Genomic DNA, 24707 nt, shown 5'->3' with positions numbered 1-24707 from the left:
AACTTTACCCAGTATGACGGATCGGCTTGATAATATGACCTACAAACTTTTTACAGGTTTCCTCATGTTATACCAACATTGTTGGTGTAAAAATATTTTTCGAACAATCACCCAATTTTTTTAAATAAATATTTTTAAAATTCCGTTAGGTGTCTGGGGTTGAATGCAACAAAATACAAATCAAAGAAATACCTTGTAAATCTCGTTTCCATGTGTTGGAATATGAATGTTTTGCATCACGCGTTTGTTAACATTGGAATTTCATTCATACAAACATTTATTTTAATGATTTCAGCTTTTAGAATTTTTCGTAGTATTATTTAACCCCTAAATGTATGCAGCATCTTCATTTTCAGAAAAAATGTGAAAATTAGTTATTACAGACCCAAAAACAACTGCAATTGGTGTTGTCATGCGTAATGATCTTTTAGGCATCGCAAATATATTAAAAACTATAAATTTTCGTAAGTGTTCATAAGATTTTTCATTAAAAACAAAGTTTGTTGCAAGTTACCCCATTTTCTAAGGAGGGTGAAAATCGCATGTTTTTAGAAAATTAAAAAAAACTGAAGAAACCTATAATTTTTCTAACTACGCCAATTTGATACCCCAGCATCCTTAAAACTTTTGATGCATAAGGGGTAGGATTAATTGTGAACATAAGTTTTTTAGAAGCCATTGAAGTTGAAAATTGTTGCATGTTGCCCCAGTTGACGGTACTCTATAAATTGTGTCATTCTCAATTTAAGGTTAATCAAATTAAATGGAAACTTTCGAAAAAATAGGATAACATACTTTTAAATAACAAATAAAATTTGCTTTTGATTTAAGAGAGGACACCAGTTGGAGCATTGGAAGATGTATCTCAGATGTAGTATGAAATCAAAAGTTAGAAGTCAAAAATCAGAAGTCAAAATTCAGAACCAGCAGTAAGAAATCATAAATCAGAAGTTAGAAGTCAGAAATTAGAAACCAGAAGTCAGAAGTTAGAAGTCAGAAATCAGAAGTCAGAAGTCAGAAGTCAGAAGTCAGAAGTCAGAAGTCAGAAGTCAGAAGTCAGAAGTCAGAAGTCATGAGTCAGAAGTCATAAGTCAGAAGTCATGAGTCAGAAGTCATGAGTCAGAAGTCAGAAGTCAGATGTCAAAAGTCAAAAGTCAGAAGTAAGACGTCTCAAGTCGGAAATCAGAAGTTAGAAGTCAGAAATCAGAAGTTAGAAATCGAAAATCAGAAATCAGAAGTCAAAAATTAGAAGTCTGAAGTCTGAGGTTTGAAGTCAGAAGTCACTGGTCTGAAATCAGACATAAAAAATTTGAAAATTGTCAAAGCTGTCAAAGTTGGCAAAAACAACAAGAATATAAAAATTTAACCCTACGTTTTATAAAGTAACAAATTTGCAACAATTAATTTATGAAAAATTGAAAAATCATATTTTATTTTAATTTTTTTTCTCTAATAATTTCCTACTGTTAAAAATGATTTTTAAAGAAAAATAAAAAATCATGTAATGAAGGGTTCACAAAAATTTAAAACATTTAAAAAATTTTAAAAATTTTAAAAAACTTTAAAATTTTAAAAATGTTAAAAATTTTATATTTCAAAAATGACTGAAAACTGATGATACGCATAAAATAATGAGAAAAAAGAAATTTACACACACAGAAGAGGTCTTAAAAAGAGAAAAAATTAATGGGGAAAACAAAAAAATAAAACCATAAAGATTTGGAACGATCCGGATAAGCTTGCTTCTAAAACAAAATAGCAATCAAAATTGAAATTCACCCCACGTTTGTAATTTTTCAAAGCAGCTTTTCTCGAAACAAATAGTTCATTTATAATTCCGTACCATTTCTCATAGAGCCACGGCATTTTTTACTGCCAAAGTAGCGTTAGAAATCAACTGAAAAAAAAACAAAGGATCATCTTATTGATTAATCGCTGGTTATCCCGCAGGGCTAAATATAGAAGTTCAATTCTCCAAATTCAACTCCTCCGACTTTGGCTTTCTCTTGAAAGACCCCGCTTCTGCTAGGAGGTACCCCACTACAAATTTTCAACTTTGAAAGTTCCCTGGCGCACTTCATCAGTCAGTAATCGCATAGAGTTAGGATTTTTTTTGGAATCAGAAGTCAAACAAACGCCAGAAAAAACAACCAAACATCCGGGAGCTGGGGTAGGCAATTTATCGGGACTCGTTCGACCTTACCAAATTCTCGGGGGGATCTCAACTTTCTTGATGGCTTTTATCGACAACTCACATTTTACGTTGCTTGTTCGTCGACCATCAGAGTTGATCCCACCATTAGGGATGTCAATCATTTTGACTCATTTGGCAAATCACTTGCAACTTACTTTCTCATGAAGTGAGTTTTAAAAGTTAGCACACATAGCTCAATTTTGGTTTGATTGTATATTTTCAAGTCGTTAGAAAGTTTTTTATGGATTTCGCTAAATCTTCTACCCTAGCAAACGCACGAGACGAGGTTGATGAATTTCCCAACAGCCAACACTTAGAAGCAAAGCTCACCGGTGCAAAACACGAAGGATAAAACAATCTGGACGAACTTTTATTGTCTATTTTTATTTCTTTTTTTATTCCTGGCACCAGAGGGTAGCAAAATGGAGCAGATTGGAACGGAAGACAGAAAATTAAGCTGATTTCCAGTGTTAATCCGCTCACATCCTGCAGTACGTTGCGGATCTCATCGGAACTTTTTTTAACTAATGAATCAACTGATACAATTAAAGACGATGTTAATACTAAGTGCTCCAAACCCGGATTGATAAAATTAAGTAAAAATTGTGGTGAGGAATACCCTTTATTTATACTACAGCTTTCATGTAGAGAATTTCCTTGAGAATTCTTTTAAACGCCTTTATATAGGCAATGCAATTATGTTCTATTAGGTAGCAATGCGATACAATCGCACCTTATTTCACTTGAAAAGAAATTGAAATCATGAGTGTTTGTATCATAGAATCTTACTACTCTTTGTTTACCGAAAATAAAATCTTCCAATTTCACTCAAAGTGGCCTTCATCAATCATAATCAGCAGTGCCATCATCGTGGCCATCATCATCATCGTCGTCGTCGGTCGGTCTTCATCATAGTCTGTTGCTTTCTTCCAGTTAGAAGTAGGTACGAAGTTGGGGGCGACTTTTCTTTCTTCTATTCTCTATCGACTAACACTCATATTGTACAAAAAAACGCACATGCCAGACACCTTAATAATGTGTTAGAAAGTGTCGACACATATATTTTTCATATTTTTGAATTCTTTCATCCGAGCTCGAGCGTTCAGGTTCGGGTCGCATTGCCCGACTTTTTTCATCTGAAATTAGAATTTTATTAACCTCAAATTTCGAATATACAATTTTTTATAGAGTTGGTTATTCTTAGCTTCAATCTAGCTTTCAGATCCAATTTTTAACAGATTACAACTTAATGTTTATTTTTAGCTTTTTGGTACGGCCGATTTTTCCAACACCGTGTATTGATTTTATTATACTTTCCATACCGGTATTTTAAGTATTGAGAAATAATCATGAAGGTACAAACATGAAATGTAATTTTCACGTTACTTCCAAAGTTTTTCCACAAGTTTCGTTGATTGATTATAAAATTAAAAATGAAATGCAGTAATCCTCCATACAATTCAGCGCTGAAAATTGAACTGACTTTTTTACTTTTTTTTCTTGTTTGCAAAAGTACAGTCCATGACCTACTTGATTAGAAATTTTCAGGGCATTAGTCTGATCTTCCAAAGCGGTGATTTTGTGTTAAATTTGTTAAATTAATGGATATCAAGAGATTGTTTTAATTTGCGGAAAGTTGTGTATGCAACTCGTTGCAAATCTCAATTTTTTTCAGCACTCGACATAATTGTCCAAATCTATAACTCGAGCTGAAAAAAGGATTTTTTTTTCCGCACGAGTCGAACATAAATCCAACGAAATTACGACGAGTGATTATAAAAAGAACCCTTGAGAATACCCTTTATTACACTTGCAAGTAACGGTTTGTCGTTTCTCTTCAAATTCAAAACAGCAAAGAAAAGTTGTTCTTTTAGACACTGTTTTGAAAGCTGTAGGCCTTTTCAAAACCAAACTTCGTAACGAAAAACAAACATTCATTTTAGTAAGGAGATTCAAAAAATAAGTTTATGCAATTCAGTGTTCTAGAGTGAACATTTTGACACTGAAAACGGTATCGAAAAGTGCTAATTTTCAGCACTGAATTCAGTGTCGAAAAGTTCATGCCACGACCTACTTTTTGTTATTCGTTGGATTGCGTTTCTTGTCGGTTGATTAATAAATTTTCAAGGGAATTTTTCTGATTGCATAAAATTGTGTATGCACATTCCAAAGCTCGATTTTTTCAGCACTCGACTTTTTTATCCAACTCAGCAAAGCCTCGTTGAATAAATTTACAACTTGTGCTGGAAAAATTCATTTTTTGCAACTTGATGCAAACATAACTATTTGTTCTATGTTCAAATCGAAGTTTTGCGGGTTGCTACCAAAGGCTGAAAAAAATCTGTGTTGTTATTATTATTATTATTTATTACAAATCAACGGAACACTGAGAAAAAAAATCAGACTTTCTGTTATTTTTCCCTTAAACCCTGTAATGGTTTTCTGTGAAGCTATTTCCTTGCTAATTCATGATAAATATGATAAATTGGGTCTTTTTTACATTTTAGATGGAAAAAATCAATAAACTTTATCAATCTTACTATACCTTTCTAATTCAAAGCTAGGTTTTTAGAAACACGAGGTTCTCCGACTTTTACAGTAAGTAGGCCAGGAGTGAGCGAGGCACTCAATGAGTTTGTTTACAAACATAAGATTATTTGCTCAGCTTCTCTGTGGTTTGTTGGTAAACAAACTCCATGAGTTCCGCAGTTGTATAGAAATAAACAAAACGACTGAATCGGGAATTTTATATACGGTAACGCCTCCTATATATACACACCTTGATTCAAAGTAAGAAATATAAATTTTGTATCGGCAAAAAAAAATACAGTTTCGGAAATTCATTCAAAATTCAAAAATTCTGTGAAATCTGTGAATATTTCAAAATTCTGTGTTCTGTGGCAGAGATTCTTAGCTTAGCTTAGCTTAGCTTGATTGACTACTCACATCCACCTGAACTATGAAACCCGAAATGCCTGAACTTCTATGTTTACAATACTCAGTTTTTTCTAGTCATAAAATGATTGCATTATCGGAATTATATTACTTGAGCTGCATTTCGAGCTCCATCGTTGCAGGCGTGGCTCAGTAGAACGAATTCCACATCGCCAATGGTTGCTACTCCGTGATTGACCGAGGCCATCAATTTTGTCCAGAGGTCAAAAGAATGGTATCTGGGATTGACAGCACATTCACAATGAACAAAACAGATGCTCTCTCTTTGTACATCAATAACGGCGCCGGCCACGTCCTAGTAGTCAATAGATAGGATGGAAAATAGAGAAAAGGATGAAAGAACAATGTTGTGCTTTAGGACCGAGGTTACCTCTGCATCCTAGCAATGAAATATTTGTTGGAGATGGGGTAGAAGGATTCAATCGGGAGACACTTTTGACTAGTGTTTTGCTACATCTTACATTTTCCTATATATGTACTATTTCCTAGTAAAATTCCGTTATATGAATGTTTCTTTTGATTTTCCTCAAACATATTTACTTTAAATAAGAATATGAAATTTTTGAAGCGCGTCAGGAGAAAAAATAATTGTTTTATTTGTTTTTTTTTTATATGAATTTTGCTTCTAGCCTTATATTTGAAACGATATGAAAAGTTACGATTTTTGAACATAATTTTTATTTTTTTCGTTTCAACTCATAAGTTTCGTGTTCTCAAGTAATGTATTTGTTAGTTTTTCATATTTCCAACAATAGCAGCAACATCTGTTGATAACTTTCTTCCAGAAACCTGTTACATTTTTTTTATTTATCTGACAATAACAAAACACCATAGATAGAATCAGGCCAGAATATAATGGGATGCACATTTTCGTTTAAAAAGAGAAGTCTGGAAAATCAGTAACAGCCAAGAAAGTGAAGCAAAATGATTTAACAATCTTTCAATATAAAAACGAATCAGGTAATTATTTGTTAATTCCTTAATTTAAACTCTTATCCACATATTCCCTTAGCGAGAAATATTAAACTACACAAATTTTGACGATTTTTTGAAACGGACTTCTTCATCGTTATCAATTTCCAATGGATAGAAAAAATTTAACATGACAAACTCAGCAAAGACAATGTTTAATTTTTTTATACTCAAAACTATTTCAAAATAAAAAAAATATATAATTATATCAATTTTGGTAGCCCTGTACTAGTTACGAGCTTTCGTGCAGTTTAAAGCTTCACTGATTTCCGAAAAATGAAAACAACCTAAACTTTTTCTATGCGTTAAGCTGAGCTGAGTTCCACCTACTACAAACAAAATATCGAATCAAATAAATAGTAAAGAAAGTGTTACTTATCTTGCAATGGTTTCTCAGATCCTGCGATGATATTTGCAACTTTTTATTAGATTGGCGTTCGGAATTCCGAAACATAAAGCTTGTAGGTACATGTCATCACACAACCAGACGAGCGACAAAAAAAAACACTTCCCCGGACACAAACCCCGTTCGAAAGCTTATTATGCTTATGAATTTGAGCCTTAATATTGTTGAAAAACTTGAGTCCGAATCAAAATTTCCGCCTATTTAAAACACTTTTATTGGAGAAAATTTTGGAAAATTTGGAAAATGCGGAGCGCAAAAATTTTACGTCCTCTGTGTTCTGTGGCAGAGATTCTGTGATGAAACTTTGTTCAAAATTCTGTGAAATAACAGTTTTTTTCTGTGATTTTGACAATCTTGTTTGCTACCAGTTTTGAAAAATTTGGTTTTCATTTTGCTGACAGCGCCCAACATTGAGAAAAATCTCAATCTCAGATATTTTTCGTAGTGTAATGCAAGGTTATTAGAGCAAGTTCACTGGTGTTGGGAAAAAGTGGTACAAATTTTGACGTTTTGAAAATTTTACCATGCAAAAATGTTTTCAAGATCTTTGGGCGTAGTATTTTTTACAGCACTGTTTCTATTTCAGCCGTATGTGATAGAAATATGGATATTGGCCCTTATTCTGCGCCTCGCGTGACGTGACGATAGTAGAGTCACCCAACTCACTCTATTCCAGCAGTCGGTTTAGGTGAGGAACGTCACTTCGGATGAACTTTGTGAGTTCTTACCCTATTCTCGTAGTCACCGTGGGTGAGAATCGTCGCATTCAGGCCTACTCGAAAATCCATCTTTTTTCGTACCAATCTTGAAGAACAAGAATCCTTCTAGAATAACAGGTATTAAAATTGGAACATTTCCAGCAAATTGTTCAAATTATCAACGAAAAAGGCAAATTTCCTAGTAAATTAACAGATTTTTCGTGATTGTGACGTCGCAGTGTGTACTAATACTAAAGCAGGGCTGCCTCGACACTACCTTCTTTAAATATTCCTTGTATAGACACTATAATTTCATATAGTCTGGCAAAGAGAATGACGGGAGCCAATCGAACTGTCATTCGCGCGAAGCCAATCGAGCATTCTATGAAAATGTTCAAGCTCTTCATAGCTCTCTCCAGTTGCAAAATAAAAAATAGTTTCTCAGATTCTTAAATTACCTGCTATATTTGTCAGTTGAACGCGAAATCCCTTTTAAAAATATATTATGATGTATAGGTGAAAAAAGTAGTGAAAATTCTGCTAAAAAACTTTTGTTAATGTCACTAAAAAGCCAAAAAAGTTTAGTGAATTACAATACTTCAACCATGATATTCCAATATTTAGAAAGTTTGCTCGATTGGCTCCCGCGAATGACAGTTCGATTGGCTCCCGTCATTCTCTTTGCCAGACTATATGAAATTATAGTGTCTATAGATCTTAGTGAAAACAAAAGAAGCCAAAAATCAATTATAGAAATGTCACCCGGCTGATATTGTTTACATTGTTTTTCAAAGCTTTACATATAACTTGCAATTCAATCTAAAAAACAGCAATCCAAATAGGTAAATGTTTTTTTGTTGTTCAATCGCGTATGGCAGTTCTACAGGTGAAACCAAGCATTTTGCAGTTCCACAGCAAGCAAGCAATTTCAGTGCCGGTTATTAATTCAGGAAGGAAATCGTTTTGGGATCAGCACAACAAAATGCCAGCAACTTGAGGCTTGAAACGTATTTTAAGATTGGTAGAATCGATTGTAAGTTTTTATTTTTCGAAGAGTTTAGTGAACGACAATGTTTCTACTCCAAAGGTTTATTTCTCTATTAGGCCGAACAAATTGTGGAAGAGGGGAGTTTTTCACACCTTTTGTATGTTTGATTTTATTGAATTTTCCATAAAAAAAAACTTGATTTATGGGTTTGTGCAATGATATGGTATGCAATTTTCTGCAATTCTGGTGGTATCCGAGAGTTTAGGTTGCTCTAAACCAGTACTTTTCAAAGTGGTCCCTGCCGCCCCTTGGGGAGCGTTGAGAGCTTTCAGAGGGACGGTGCGTGCAACTTTGAATTTTGGGGGAGGTGAAGTCGTTTTAAAATTCATAATGTCGCAATAATGAAACAACGTAGAATTTAAAAGAATCGAGTAATGAATTGCAGAATTAAACACCAAATTATAATTATGTTTAGGAAGATTATATTTATGTTTTTCCAAAGATTCTTACTTTTAAATAGTCAGATATTTTGTCTACTATCTTTATATTGACCTGGTTCTATTCTAAACTTAAAAATGGAACAAGATACACGAATTTTTGCCGCAAGAAATTCCGTACTTCTGCATAAGTGTTTTAAATTTTAGGTCCGCATCTGTTCTGCAGCTCTTATTCTCAATAGCCTAGGTTTCTTAACACATTTCTCAAAAACGACACGCCTCACTCAAAAACAGACAACAAACGCCCATCTTCAAAATCATTTCCATAATTTATAAGCCTCGGCCATTATTTCGTTAAGCTGTAGAGGTGCCTTTTTTCTCTCCTACCGAGTGATGGCCATTGTTGATGGACATCCGAACGTTTTCATTTTATTTTTTCGGTCGGTTCCGGTTGTCTAGGTTCCATTCCGTTATGTATTGTTCGATCGGACCACGGCAGGATTTCATCAACCGGAAGCTCTCCTTCGCAAACCAGATTGCCGTTTCCAGGAGAAAGAAAATGTGTCAAGTCTCCTAAAACACCGCTCAATAGACATGCACGCACATACTTTGTGGAAAAATTTGCCTACCAGGAAGAAATTTACTGTTTTTTTTCTCCGTTTGGATCGCTTCTTTGTCTGCTATGCATATCCCAATGTCAATGGTTTGGTGGTAACGATATCGTCACGTGTCACTCTCGATTTGGAACCATCTATCATTTTCTCTTGATTTTTCTCGTTTTTAGGATATTACCGTTAAATAGAAAGATCGGAGATCTAAGTAGTCAACGCTACAAGAAGGACGTGTTTGACAGCGGCTCCGAAAATTTCAAGAGTTTTTAGGAACAATCGTGTTGGTGTAGAGAAAAAATAATAACTAATTCCCCAAACGGGCGAGCAGCAGAAATTTTCGATCAAATGTTTTCCCAAACGGGCGAGCAGCAGAAATTTTCGATCAAATGTTTTCCCAAACTGCTCTGTGGACCTAGGATATCAAGCGAAGGAAATGGACTGCTGAACCTACGAGATTTTCAACAAGGAAATGGAAGAATTTGGTGTGATCGATCCTTGGTTATCCTTACCAGTTAGGTTCCCGATTCCCGACTCGGATGGTTTTTCTCCAGGAATGCTCTTCATTAGAAAATCTGGTACTATCAGCCTGAAAGCACAAAGCTAAGTATTTTTTTTTAATTTTTAGTCTTTGCAAAGGTTAGAATTTGATAAATCACAGTTTCCAAATTGTGATACAATTTTAGCTTCTAATGGAAAACTTTGACTTAATTTTCGTCGGGTTTATCGGTTTGAGTTAATCGTTTAGTTATGTTTCTGATTATCGACCGTAATATTGATTATATGCAGTTGCATACATATATTGTTAATCTACGTCACTTTTTTCTGTCACGAAATTGACTTTGAATAAACTACAGAATTCCTCGACGTTAAAGTGCATTTTCGGAAGTTAAAAATTGGCCTTTTGGGGATGAATAAACCTATGGGTTTAAAATCCCAAAACAAAAAAAAAAAAATAAAATAAAAATTGGCCAGAAAGTTGCAGTTTTGATTGGAATTCCAACTTTTGTAGGATCATAAATCTTGGATTCCATGATTTTGAAATTTGGCTAAACATTTAATGGATAATCAACTTTTTTGGTAACACAATAGTAATATTTTCATAAAGTAAAATAAGTTTTGAAAAAATTGAAAAGTACTTATCTGATACATACTTTTTCAAGTTAAGATTAAATTTAGTATGTTGATGGTTAAAGAAAAGAAAGACAGTTAAAAGATTTTTTTTTTTTACACCGGTATAATTTTTTTCTTCAATTTTATTCTTCAATATTAGAAGTTCATAGTTAATAGTAATTGTATTTTCAAACTTTTGAGTGTCGTTAGGGAAGAACACGAGCGTAGTACAATGTATAGGATTTGGTTTTTCATTTCTTTACACTAGTCAAAAGTGTATCCTGCTCATGTCCTTTACTCCCAAACCTCCAACTTTAAATTATTTTGCTAGGATGCAGAGGTAACCTCGGTCCTAAAGCACAAAATTGATCTTTCATCCCTTTCTACCTTTTCCAATCTATCCATTGACTACTAGGACGTGGCCGGCGCCGTTATTGATGTTTAAAGAGAGAGCATCTGTTTTGTGCATTGAGGATGAACTGCTAATCCCAAGCACCATTCTTTTGACCTTTGAGCAAAACTGATGGCCTCGGTCAATCACGGAGTAGCAACCATTGGCGATGTGGAATTCGTTCTACTGAGCCACGCCTGCGACAATGGAGTTCGAAATACATTAAAAGTAATGTGGAAGCAAAAATGGAATCATCTAATGATAAATAAATTCAAGATGAAGTATTTCGGGTTCCAAAGTTCAAAGGTGGATGTGAGTAGTCAATCAAGCTAAGCTAAGCTAAGCTAAGCTATTACCGTTAAATAGAAAGATCATTTTCTCTGTTCATCGGCATAAGCTTCCTTTCAAAGTTTTGAATCGTTTATCATTCACACGACGGTTGAACGTTGAGGTGGTTCAAAAAAGGGTATATTTCCGATTTCCAACCTTAGGACTCAAATTTTTCCTTAGTTCTGTTTACTTTCTCTCACAAAAGCCTTAAATAAATCTAAATTTAAAAATTGCGCTGTGAAGAAAAGTATCGACTGTAAATATCTGCCACCGTTTTCATCAACCCTTTACGAACAATTTTCCCGGAAGGCAAGAATCGGCTTCGTCAAAAGATCACGTTCTCAAAAAAAGTCTTCTCTTGGCTGCTGACAAGAGTAAGCAAAAGGCAGCAAGCAGTCAATGTGGTTTGTTAAGACTGTGAACATAATTTTATGAAGCCACCAACATCATCTCGATATATGGAACAACATTCTTGTGGCGGCGTCTTACCGGAAGACGCCTCATTTGTTGGAGTTGGAAAGCTGTTTTCGCTTTCGTTTGATGCTGTTATAAGCACATGTAATCTAACGTGACTCAAATTACACGTTAGGGAAGGTTTTTGTTCAAGAATGCTGTCTTTCGATGCTGTTCGGAAGGTGGGGCGAGATTTCAAACATGAGGATTTGTTATTCAAAATTCTGATAAAGACTGTCACAATAGTCGAAATTATACAGGTTTTTAAAACTTAAATAATTGTCAAAAATAACAAAAATGACAAAAATGACAAAAATGACAAAAATGACAAAAATGACAAAAATGACAAAAATGACAAAAATGACAAAAATGACAAAAATGACAAAAATGACAAAAATGACAAAAATGACAAAAATGACAAAAATGACAAAAAATGACAAAAATGACAAAAATGACAAAAATGACAAAAATGACAAAAATGACAAAAATGACAAAAATGACAAAAATGACAAAAATGACAAAAATGACAAAAATGACAAAAATGACAAAAATGACAAAAATGACAAAAATGACAAAAATGACAAAAATGACAAAAATGACAAAAATGACAAAAATGACAAAAATGACAAAAATGACAAAAATGACAAAAATGACAAAAATGACAAAAATGACAAAAATGACAAAAATGACAAAAATGACAAAAATGACAAAAATGACAAAAATGACAAAAATGACAAAAATGACAAAAATGACAAAAATGACAAAAATGACAAAAATGACAAAAATGACAAAAATGACAAAAATGACAAAAATGACAAAAATGACAAAAATGACAAAAATGACAAAAATGACAAAAATGACAAAAATGACAAAAATGACAAAAATGACAAAAATGACAAAAATGACAAAAATGACAAAAATGACAAAAATGACAAAAATGACAAAAATGACAAAAATGACAAAAATGACAAAAATGACAAAAATGACAAAAATGACAAAAATGACAAAAATGACAAAAATGACAAAAATGACAAAAATGACAAAAATGACAAAAATGACAAAAATGACAAAAATGACAAAAATGACAAAAATGACAAAAATGACAAAAATGACAAAAATGACAAAAATGACAAAAATGACAAAAATGACAAAAATGACAAAAATGACAAAAATGACAAAAATGACAAAAATGACAAAAATGACAAAAATGACAAAAATGACAAAAATGACAAAAATGACAAAAATGACAAAAATGACAAAAATGACAAAAATGACAAAAATGACAAAAATGACAAAAATGACAAAAATGACAAAAATGACAAAAATGACAAAAATGACAAAAATGACAAAAATGACAAAAATGACAAAAATGACAAAAATGACAAAAATGACAAAAATGACAAAAATGACAAAAATGACAAAAATGACAAAAATGACAAAAATGACAAAAATGACAAAAATGACAAAAATGACAAAAATGACAAAAATGACAAAAATGACAAAAATGACAAAATGACAAAAATGACAAAAATGACAAAAATGACAAAAATGACAAAAATGACAAAAATGACAAAAATGACAAAAATGACAAAAATGACAAAAATGACAAAAATGACAAAAATGACAAAAATGACAAAAATGACAAAAATGACAAAAATGACAAAAATGACAAAAATGACAAAAATGACAAAAATGACAAAAATGACAAAAATGACAAAAATGACAAAAATGACAAAAATGACAAAAATGACAAAAATGACAAAAATGACAAAAATGACAAAAATGACAAAAATGACAAAAATGACAAAAATGACAAAAATGACAAAAATGACAAAAATGACAAAAATGACAAAAATGACAAAAATGACAAAAATGACAAAAATGACAAAAATGACAAAAATGACAAAAATGACAAAAATGACAAAAATGACAAAAATGACAAAAATGACAAAAATGACAAAAATGACAAAAATGACAAAAATGACAAAAATGACAAAAATGACAAAAATGACAAAAATGACAAAAATGACAAAAATGACAAAAATGACAAAAATGACAAAAATGACAAAAATGACAAAAATGACAAAAATGACAAAAATGACAAAAATGACAAAAATGACAAAAATGACAAAAATGACAAAAATGACAAAAATGACAAAAATGACAAAAATGACAAAAATGACAAAAATGACAAAAATGACAAAAATGACAAAAATGACAAAAATGACAAAAATGACAAAAATGACAAAAATGACAAAAATGACAAAAATGACAAAAATGACAAAAATGACAAAAATGACAAAAATGACAAAAATGACAAAAATGACAAAAATGACAAAAATGACAAAAATGACAAAAATGACAAAAATGACAAAAATGACAAAAATGACAAAAATGACAAAAATGACAAAAATGACAAAAATGACAAAAATGACAAAAATGACAAAAATGACAAAAATGACAAAAATGACAAAAATGACAAAAATGACAAAAATGACAAAAATGACAAAAATGACAAAAATGACAAAAATGACAAAAATGACAAAAATGACAAAAATGACAAAAATGACAAAAATGACAAAAATGACAAAAATGACAAAAATGACAAAAATGACAAAAATGACAAAAATGACAAAAATGACAAAAATGACAAAAATGACAAAAATGACAAAAATGACAAAAATGACAAAAATGACAAAAATGACAAAAATGACAAAAATGACAAAAATGACAAAAATGACAAAAATGACAAAAATGACAAAAATGACAAAAATGACAAAAATGACAAAAATGACAAAAATGACAAAAATGACAAAAATGACAAAAATGACAAAAATGACAAAAATGACAAAAATGACAAAAATGACAAAAATGACAAAAATGACAAAAATGACAAAAATGACAAAAATGACAAAAATGACAAAAATGACAAAAATGACAAAAATGACAAAAATGACAAAAATGACAAAAATGACAAAAATGACAAAAATGACAAAAATGACAAAAATGACAAAAATGACAAAAATGACAAAAATGACAAAAATGACAAAAATGACAAAAATGACAAAAATGACAAAAATGACAAAAATGACAAAAATGACAAAAATGACAAAAATGACAAAAATGACAAAAATGACAAAAATGACAAAAATGACAAAAATGACAAAAATGACAAAAATGACAAAAATGACAAAAATGACAAAAATGACAAAAATGACAAAAATGACAAAAATGACAAAAATGACAAAAATGACAAAAATGACAAAAATGACAAAAATGACAAAAATGACAAAAATGACAAAAATGACAAAAATGACAAAAATGACAAAAATGACAAAAATGACAAAAATGACAAAAATGACAAAAATGACAAAAATGACAAAAATGACAAAAATGACAAAAATGACAAAAATGACAAAAATGACAAAAATGACAAAAATGACAAAAATGACAAAAATGACAAAAATGACAAAAATGACAAAAATGACAAAAATGACAAAAATGACAAAAATGACAAAAATGACAAAAATGACAAAAATGACAAAAATGACAAAAATGACAAAAATGACAAAAATGACAAAAATGACAAAAATGACAAAAATGACAAAAATGACAAAAATGACAAAAATGACAAAAATGACAAAAATGACAAAAATGACAAAAATGACAAAAATGACAAAAATGACAAAAATGACAAAAATGACAAAAATGACAAAAATGACAAAAATGACAAAAATGACAAAAATGACAAAAATGACAAAAATGACAAAAATGACAAAAATGACAAAAATGACAAAAATGACAAAAAATGACAAAAATGACAAAAATGACAAAAATGACAAAAATGACAAAAATGACAAAAATGACAAAAATGACAAAAATGACAAAAATGACAAAAATGACAAAAATGACAAAAATGACAAAAATGACAAAAATGACAAAAATGACAAAAATGACAAAAATGACAAAAATGACAAAAATGACAAAAATGACAAAAATGACAAAAATGACAAAAATGACAAAAATGACAAAAATGACAAAAATGACAAAAATGACAAAAATGACAAAAATGACAAAAATGACAAAAATGACAAAAATGACAAAAATGACAAAAATGACAAAAATGACAAAAATGACAAAAATGACAAAAATGACAAAAATGACAAAAATGACAAAAATGACAAAAATGACAAAAATGACAAAAATGACAAAAATGACAAAAATGACAAAAATGACAAAAATGACAAAAATGACAAAAATGACAAAAATGACAAAAATGACAAAAATGACAAAAATGACAAAAATGACAAAAATGACAAAAATGACAAAAATGACAAAAATGACAAAAATGACAAAAATGACAAAAATGACAAAAATGACAAAAATGACAAAAATGACAAAAATGACAAAAATGACAAAAATGACAAAAATGACAAAAATGACAAAAATGACAAAAATGACAAAAATGACAAAAATGACAAAAATGACAAAAATGACAAAAATGACAAAAATGACAAAAATGACAAAAATGACAAAAATGACAAAAATGACAAAAATGACAAAAATGACAAAAATGACAAAAATGACAAAAATGACAAAAATGACAAAAATGACAAAAATGACAAAAATGACAAAAATGACAAAAATGACAAAAATGACAAAAATGACAAAAATGACAAAAATGACAAAAATGACAAAAATGACAAAAATGACAAAAATGACAAAAATGACAAAAATGACAAAAATGACAAAAATGACAAAAATGACAAAAATGACAAAAATGACAAAAATGACAAAAATGACAAAAATGACAAAAATGACAAAAATGACAAAAATGACAAAAATGACAAAAATGACAAAAATGACAAAAATGACAAAAATGACAAAAATGACAAAAATGACAAAAATGACAAAAATGACAAAAATGACAAAAATGACAAAAATGACAAAAATGACAAAAATGACAAAAATGACAAAAATGACAAAAATGACAAAAATGACAAAAATGACAAAAATGACAAAAATGACAAAAATGACAAAAATGACAAAAATGACAAAAATGACAAAAATGACAAAAATGACAAAAATGACAAAAATGACAAAAATGACAAAAATGACAAAAATGACAAAAATGACAAAAATGACAAAAATGACAAAAATGACAAAAATGACAAAAATGACAAAAATGACAAAAATGACAAAAATGACAAAAATGACAAAAATGACAAAAATGACAAAAATGACAAAAATGACAAAAATGACAAAAATGACAAAAATGACAAAAATGACAAAAATGACAAAAATGACAAAAATGACAAAAATGACAAAAATGACAAAAATGACAAAAATGACAAAAATGACAAAAATGACAAAAATGACAAAAATGACAAAAATGACAAAAATGACAAAAATGACAAAAATGACAAAAATGACAAAAATGACAAAAATGACAAAAATGACAAAAATGACAAAAATGACAAAAATGACAAAAATGACAAAAATGACAAAAATGACAAAAATGACAAAAATGACAAAAATGACAAAAATGACAAAAATGACAAAAATGACAAAAATGACAAAAATGACAAAAATGACAAAAATGACAAAAATGACAAAAATGACAAAAATGACAAAAATGACAAAAATGACAAAAATGACAAAAATGACAAAAATGACAAAAATGACAAAAATGACAAAAATGACAAAAATGACAAAAATGACAAAAATGACAAAAATGACAAAAATGACAAAAATGACAAAAATGACAAAAATGACAAAAATGACAAAAATGACAAAAATGACAAAAATGACAAAAATGACAAAAATGACAAAAATGACAAAAATGACAAAAATGACAAAAATGACAAAAATGACAAAAATGACAAAAATGACAAAAATGACAAAAATGACAAAAATGACAAAAATGACAAAAATGACAAAAATGACAAAAATGACAAAAATGACAAAAATGACAAAAATGACAAAAATGACAAAAATGACAAAAATGACAAAAATGACAAAAATGACAAAAATGACAAAAATGACAAAAATGACAAAAATGACAAAAATGACAAAAATGACAAAAATGACAAAAATGACAAAAATGACAAAAATGACAAAAATGACAAAAATGACAAAAATGACAAAAATGACAAAAATGACAAAAATGACAAAAATGACAAAAATGACAAAAATGACAAAAATGACAAAAATGACAAAAATGACAAAAATGACAAAAATGACAAAAATGACAAAAATGACAAAAATGACAAAAATGACAAAAATGACAAAAATGACAAAAATGACAAAAATGACAAAAATGACAAAAATGACAAAAATGACAAAAATGACAAAAATGACAAAAATGACAAAAATGACAAAAATGACAAAAATGACAAAAATGACAAAAATGACAAAAATGACAAAAATGACAAAAATGACAAAAATGACAAAAATGACAAAAATGACAAAAATGACAAAAATGACAAAAATGACAAAAATGACAAAAATGACAAAAATGACAAAAATGACAAAAATGACAAAAATGACAAAAATGACAAAAATGACAAAAATGACAAAAATGACAAAAATGACAAAAATGACAAAAATGACAAAAATGACAAAAATGACAAAAATGACAAAAATGACAAAAATGACAAAAATGACAAAAATGACAAAAATGACAAAAATGACAAAAATGACAAAAATGACAAAAATGACAAAAATGACAAAAATGACAAAAATGACAAAAATGACAAAAATGACAAAAATGACAAAAATGACAAAAATGACAAAAATGACAAAAATGACAAAAATGACAAAAATGACAAAAATGACAAAAATGACAAAAATGACAAAAATGACAAAAATGACAAAAATGACAAAAATGACAAAAATGACAAAAATGACAAAAATGACAAAAATGACAAAAATGACAAAAATGACAAAAATGACAAAAATGACAAAAATGACAAAAATGACAAAAATGACAAAAATGACAAAAATGACAAAAATGACAAAAATGACAAAAATGACAAAAATGACAAAAATGACAAAAATGACAAAAATGACAAAAATGACAAAAATGACAAAAATGACAAAAATGACAAAAATGACAAAAATGACAAAAATGACAAAAATGACAAAAATGACAAAAATGACAAAAATGACAAAAATGACAAAAATGACAAAAATGACAAAAATGACAAAAATGACAAAAATGACAAAAATGACAAAAATGACAAAAATGACAAAAATGACAAAAATGACAAAAATGACAAAAATGACAAAAATGACAAAAATGACAAAAATGACAAAAATGACAAAAATGACAAAAATGACAAAAATGACAAAAATGACAAAAATGACAAAAATGACAAAAATGACAAAAATGACAAAAATGACAAAAATGACAAAAATGACAAAAATGACAAAAATGACAAAAATGACAAAAATGACAAAAATGACAAAAATGACAAAAATGACAAAAATGACAAAAATGACAAAAATGACAAAAATGACAAAAATGACAAAAATGACAAAAATGACAAAAATGACAAAAATGACAAAAATGACAAAAATGACAAAAATGACAAAAATGACAAAAATGACAAAAATGACAAAAATGACAAAAATGACAAAAATGACAAAAATGACAAAAATGACAAAAATGACAAAAATGACAAAAATGACAAAAATGACAAAAATGACAAAAATGACAAAAATGACAAAAATGACAAAAATGACAAAAATGACAAAAATGACAAAAATGACAAAAATGACAAAAATGACAAAAATGACAAAAATGAAAAAAATGAAAAAAATGACAAAAATGACAAAAAATGACAAAAAATGACACAAATGACAAAAATGACAAAAATGACAAAAATGACAAAAATGACAAAAATGACAAAAATGACAAAAATGACAAAAATGACAAAAATGACAAAAATGACAAAAATGACAAAAATGACAAAAATGACAAAAATGACAAAAATGACAAAAATGACAAAAATGACAAAAATGACAAAAATGACAAAAATGACAAAAATGACAAAAATGACAAAAATGACAAAAATGACAAAAATGACAAAAATGACAAAAATGACAAAAATGACAAAAATGACAAAAATGACAAAAATGACAAAAATGACAAAAATGACAAAAATGACAAAAATGACAAAAATGACAAAAATGCCAAAAATGACAAAAATGACAAAAATGACAAAAATGACAAAAATGACAAAAATGACAAAAATGACAAAAATGACAAAAATGACAAAAATGACAAAAATGACAAAAATGACAAAAATGACAAAAATGACAAAAATGACAAAAATGACAAAAATGACAAAAATGACAAAAATGACAAAAATGACAAAAATGACAAAAATGACAAAAATGACAAAAATGACAAAAATGACAAAAATGACAAAAATGACAAAAATGACAAAAATGACAAAAATGACAAAAATGACAAAAATGACAAAAATGACAAAAATGACAAAAATGACAAAAATGACAAAAATGACAAAAATGAAAAAAATGAAAAAAATGACGAAAATGACGAAAATGATAGAAATGACAAAAATTACAAAAATTGTCAAAATTGACAAAATTGTCAAAATTGTCAAAATTGTCAAAATTGTCAAAATTGTCAAAATTGTCAAAATTGTCAAAATTGTCAAAATTGTCAAAATTGTCAAAATTGTCAAAATTGTCAAAATTGTCAAAATTGTCAAAATTGTCAAAATTGTCAAAATTGTCAAAATTGTCAAAATTGTCAAAATTGTCAAAATTGTCAAAATTGTCAAAATTGTCAAAATTGTCAAAATTGTCAAAATTGTCAAAATATTCAAAATTGTCAAAATTGTCAAAATTGTCAAAATTGTCAAAATTGTCAAAATTGTTAAAATTGTCAAAATTGTCAAAATTGTCAAAACTGTCAAAATTGCAAAAATTGTCAAAATTGTCAAAATTGTCAAAATTGTCAAAATTGTCAAAATTGTCAAAATTGTCAAAATTGTCAAAATTGTCAAAATTGTCAAAATTGTCAAAATTGTCAAAATTGTCAAAATTGTCAAAATTGTCAAAATTGTCAAAATTGTCAAAATTGTCAAAATTGTCAAAATTGTCAAAATTGTCAAAATTGTCAAAGTTGTCAAAATTGTCAAAATTGTCAAAATTGTCAAAATTGTCAAAATTGTCAAAATTGTCAAAATTGTCAAAATTGTCAAAATTGTCAAAATTGTCAAAATTGTCAAAATTGTCAAAATTGTCAAAATTGTCAAAATTGTCAAAATTGTCAAAATTGTCAAAATTGTCAAAATTGTCAAAATTGTCGAAATTGTCACTTAGCTGATACGAAGAACCTCTATTCATCGGGAGGCTTATTTCGCTTTACCACCTATCGCTCATTTTTACGTCTGTAAGAATTCTCCAACCCTCATTCTACTTTCCCTATTCATATATACAAAGACGAGGTACTTATTCGTGCCAATTAAATTTTCATAATCACTGTTTCCAGCTCTTTGTGGCTAGGAAGCAAGCAAGCAAGTTTGAGAGCATCATCATCATCATCTAGTCAATAGAGCCGGAACGAAAACCGGAGTGGTCCGGAAGAAGACTTTGAACTTGCACACGACCGAACGAATGAAGCCCCTCTCAATGAGCTCAAGCTGCTTAAGGACCGACTTAATTTAATGTTGGTTTTGGAGTTCGGACTGATGCCGTTGGCAGCCACAGGTTGGACGGACACTTTACATAAAACCCGAGCACGTTTGCAGCAGCAGCGGTCATCAACCAGCCATCTGATAAAAGCGGTCATCGCCGCCGGAAAAGCAAACGAAGTTTGAAAATAAGAAAAAACTAGATATTATATAGAGTGTGTCCATTTGCTGCGTTTCCATCAAACCGTGTCTCGAGAATTCCAGTAAACCAAAATAGGGTTAAAAAAACACACTCTCAAGTTAGAAAGCAGAAAGAAAGGGGTTCGCCACACCATTCGTCGTCAGTCAGTTTCAACAGTAAATCGTAAAATATAAAGGTATGTGTCAGGCAACGGATGAAAAATATGAGACCATCGCCAGAACCGCCAACTTGCGGGCGACTCGGAAACGTTTTCACTTTTCATCTGTTTGGACTTTTACCCACCATCATCTCTTCTTCCGGTCATAGTCATGGGACGGAAACAGCAAAAACAACATTAACTCGCCTCGAGGAGCTCGCTTCTTTGGTCCTCACTTTGTCTAATTCTCCGGGCGTGCTCGGTCAGACCGGGTTGTGGTTATGTGTTTTTCATTCATCTATTTGGAAGTGATGGAAATTTACTGGTGCATTCCATAACGATCCACTGGACTTATTTATTAGATTTTGACAAACTTGAGTTTTTGGAAAAAAAAATTTCACAGCAGTATGAAGGATAGAAAGGTAGTGTTGGTGAAATAATTTTTCGAGCGATCATCGCATTTTTTTAATAAATATAAATATATTGAATTTCAGTTACAAAATTTGACACTTTGTGAATTTCATTTGCGCACGCTAGAAATTTTGATGTAGCATGATGCCCGGATACCCAGCATTTACTTAATTTTATAAGTTTGATAAAACCAACTAGTTGATTTGATTCGAGTTAAAAACATGCGTGATGAGCTTAGTTCGTGGTTCAATGAAAACAAGTCAATATGTTAGTTATTTTATAGGTTGACTCTCTGGAGCCACTCTTTTTGGATATTTAGGTTATCATCTGTGTTCCAACATCATATCTGAATAGTAAGTTTATGTCCATTATTAACTAGAATAATCTTTGCACATAAAGCAGTAAAATTGACAATTTACTCAGAATGAAGATTTTATGAAGGGAGACGTTCTTTAACAGATGAGGCTTTTTTTATGTTTCGACAAACCAGTGCAGTGTCGAATTTTTTTCAGCAACTTCAACGAGCTCAACAAAAAATCGCAATTCATGTCGCGGTGAAGCTCATTGCACTCTGTGAAACCTGCGATATTGTCCAAAGAAGAATACAATATCTATCTATTATCCACTTTTTTCGCCACAGAACGCCAGTTTGCTTTGAACTGCTTCTCGCTACTAACAATTTTTGGGTCTTCTTAAGGTTCTGCTTAGCTGTCGCCCAATATTTTTCGGTCGGGTGAAGTTCTGGTGTGTTGCGAGGGTTCTGATCTTTGGGCGAAACCTGAATGTTGTTAGACGCTTACCACTCCATGGGCTTTTTTCCATAATGGTCAAATCTGGCCAAACAGCACAGACAAGTCATGTTTCTACAGGAAAGGCAGCACACGCTTTTGAAGACACTCTTTCACGTAAATTTTCTGGTTACCTTCCCGGTTGCAACGTTCAAACTTTTCAGCCACAGGTACAGACAACTTGCCAACCGATAGATATTTCTTGTAAACTTTGATAGTTTAATATACTTTGAAATGTTTGCCACCTTTCCTCTTCCGGTTGCTGTATAATACTCTGTCCACAAATTTGTCTGAAATATGCCAAAGATAACGTCACTTCAAGATAATGAAGAAGGCTTTGCCTGGAACAATCATTCTTCTATATGGTCCTACGATGTAGGCGACGCCATCTAAAGAGTTCCGGCAACAAAATATATATGCATCTAGCCATGGTAACCAATGTGTGTATTGGAAAAACAAATCAGCGTAAAATGTATACCTGTTGGAAGTAAGTACTGCAGATTCATCTACAATACCTTAAATGGTGGAAATATATTTTGAATGATATTTCGGACGAATCGGTAACCTCATATTGCCATCCGGCGTACACTTGAGTTGAATTTAAATTAAACCGAAACTCAGTTTTTCTTATTTTACTCGGTTCGAGAAGAAAATCATTCTTTAAATGCCTAATTGGGATTCTATTCGCCCATAAAAACAAGCATGTTAAAATTTATACAAACAGCGCGAATACGAACAACGGTTGCTTCGATGATTTTGTATTTTTTTTTTGCGTTGACATTGTTGAATACTCAAACCATTAACCTCCATCGAGGGTGTACAAGATATTTTAGTCGCCTGTCATGATGCTTTCTCTCTGAAGGGATCAGCACTGAGCGTATAGAGAGGATGTTCGATAAGTTACATGGGTTTGGATTGACGTAGGTTTCGTCGTCCATTGCCACGCTATAAAACTTTGTCAACAATGTCGTATACAGCTTTCGAGAAATTGTTTTTGCCGTAAGGTTTTGCTTATTGTTGGGATTTGGAGTAACTACCTTCTTATAAGTCGATAGTCCGGATAGTTTTTAAGCTTCATGCACGATTCTAAACGATATTCCCAACTCATTTGTGACACCACGAACAGAGAGGCTTGTCGAATTCGCCAGATCAATCCTTTTTCTAAGCATCTCACATCAATTTTAATCCAGCACATCTGTATTCTCCAATAGCCGAAGAACAACTGACTCTCCTCTTTGCACTTATACTCAAACCCCATTCTTAAGGTTGTTGCCAACCATTTTAAGTTTTGAGTATGATATTTGTGATTTTATATCAGAATGTTTTTTAACCTAATTTCATCCATTCTCTACAAGGCTAGGGTTGCACTTGAAAGCGCTAGGCACTTTTCTGCTCGTCACTGCGGCTCCCGGCTTTCGATTTCCCCAGATTCAGGCTTCCTAGTTTAGTTAATCAGATACTTTCGATATGCAGGTCAAAACCCCTCCAACAAGTGAGAATCTCGCTGGCGAGGCTTTGTAAAAAAGAACAAATAAACGAGACACTCTCTGCTTTACTGCACTCCAAACGAACACGTGTGACGTGTTGTTAACTTTATTTATAATAAAAAAAATTAAATATAAGTAATAAATAAAATAATGGTCACTTGACCTAATTGTCGACAAACGTTTCCCGATAGTTTTATTACTTTGGTGACGGTTGATTTGGCCACATTCAACGATTTTGCTATTTCTGCGTTCCTGAAGTTTGGATTTTCACAACGCATGTTCAAAATTTTTTATTTGTTCATTCATTCAGGCGCTATCGTTAGTTTTCCGAAATTTTAAGGTGATTCGCCGAAGTCACATCCAAAAAATTAACACAATCTATGATTACATCCCTCTTGTATTTCTTTGAATTATTCATCAAGGTGTCATCCTCTATGGAGCCACTCTATTATAATTAATCAACCACATTA

General features: G+C 30.6%; 1 protein-coding gene across 2 annotated transcripts in view; it reads right to left on the bottom strand.

Annotated features, from left to right (window-relative positions):
* LOC129739724 (ras-related protein Rab-27A) overlaps positions 1 to 24707 on the bottom strand; it is a 75466-nt gene that overhangs the window by 49505 nt on the left and 1254 nt on the right. The window lies entirely within an intron of this gene.

The sequence above is a fragment of the Uranotaenia lowii genome, chromosome 1, assembly GCF_029784155.1.
Source record: "Uranotaenia lowii strain MFRU-FL chromosome 1, ASM2978415v1, whole genome shotgun sequence".
In the NCBI taxonomy this organism is placed as follows: Eukaryota; Metazoa; Arthropoda; class Insecta; order Diptera; family Culicidae; genus Uranotaenia; species Uranotaenia lowii.
This window is presented reverse-complemented; position numbering and strand designations above follow the sequence as displayed.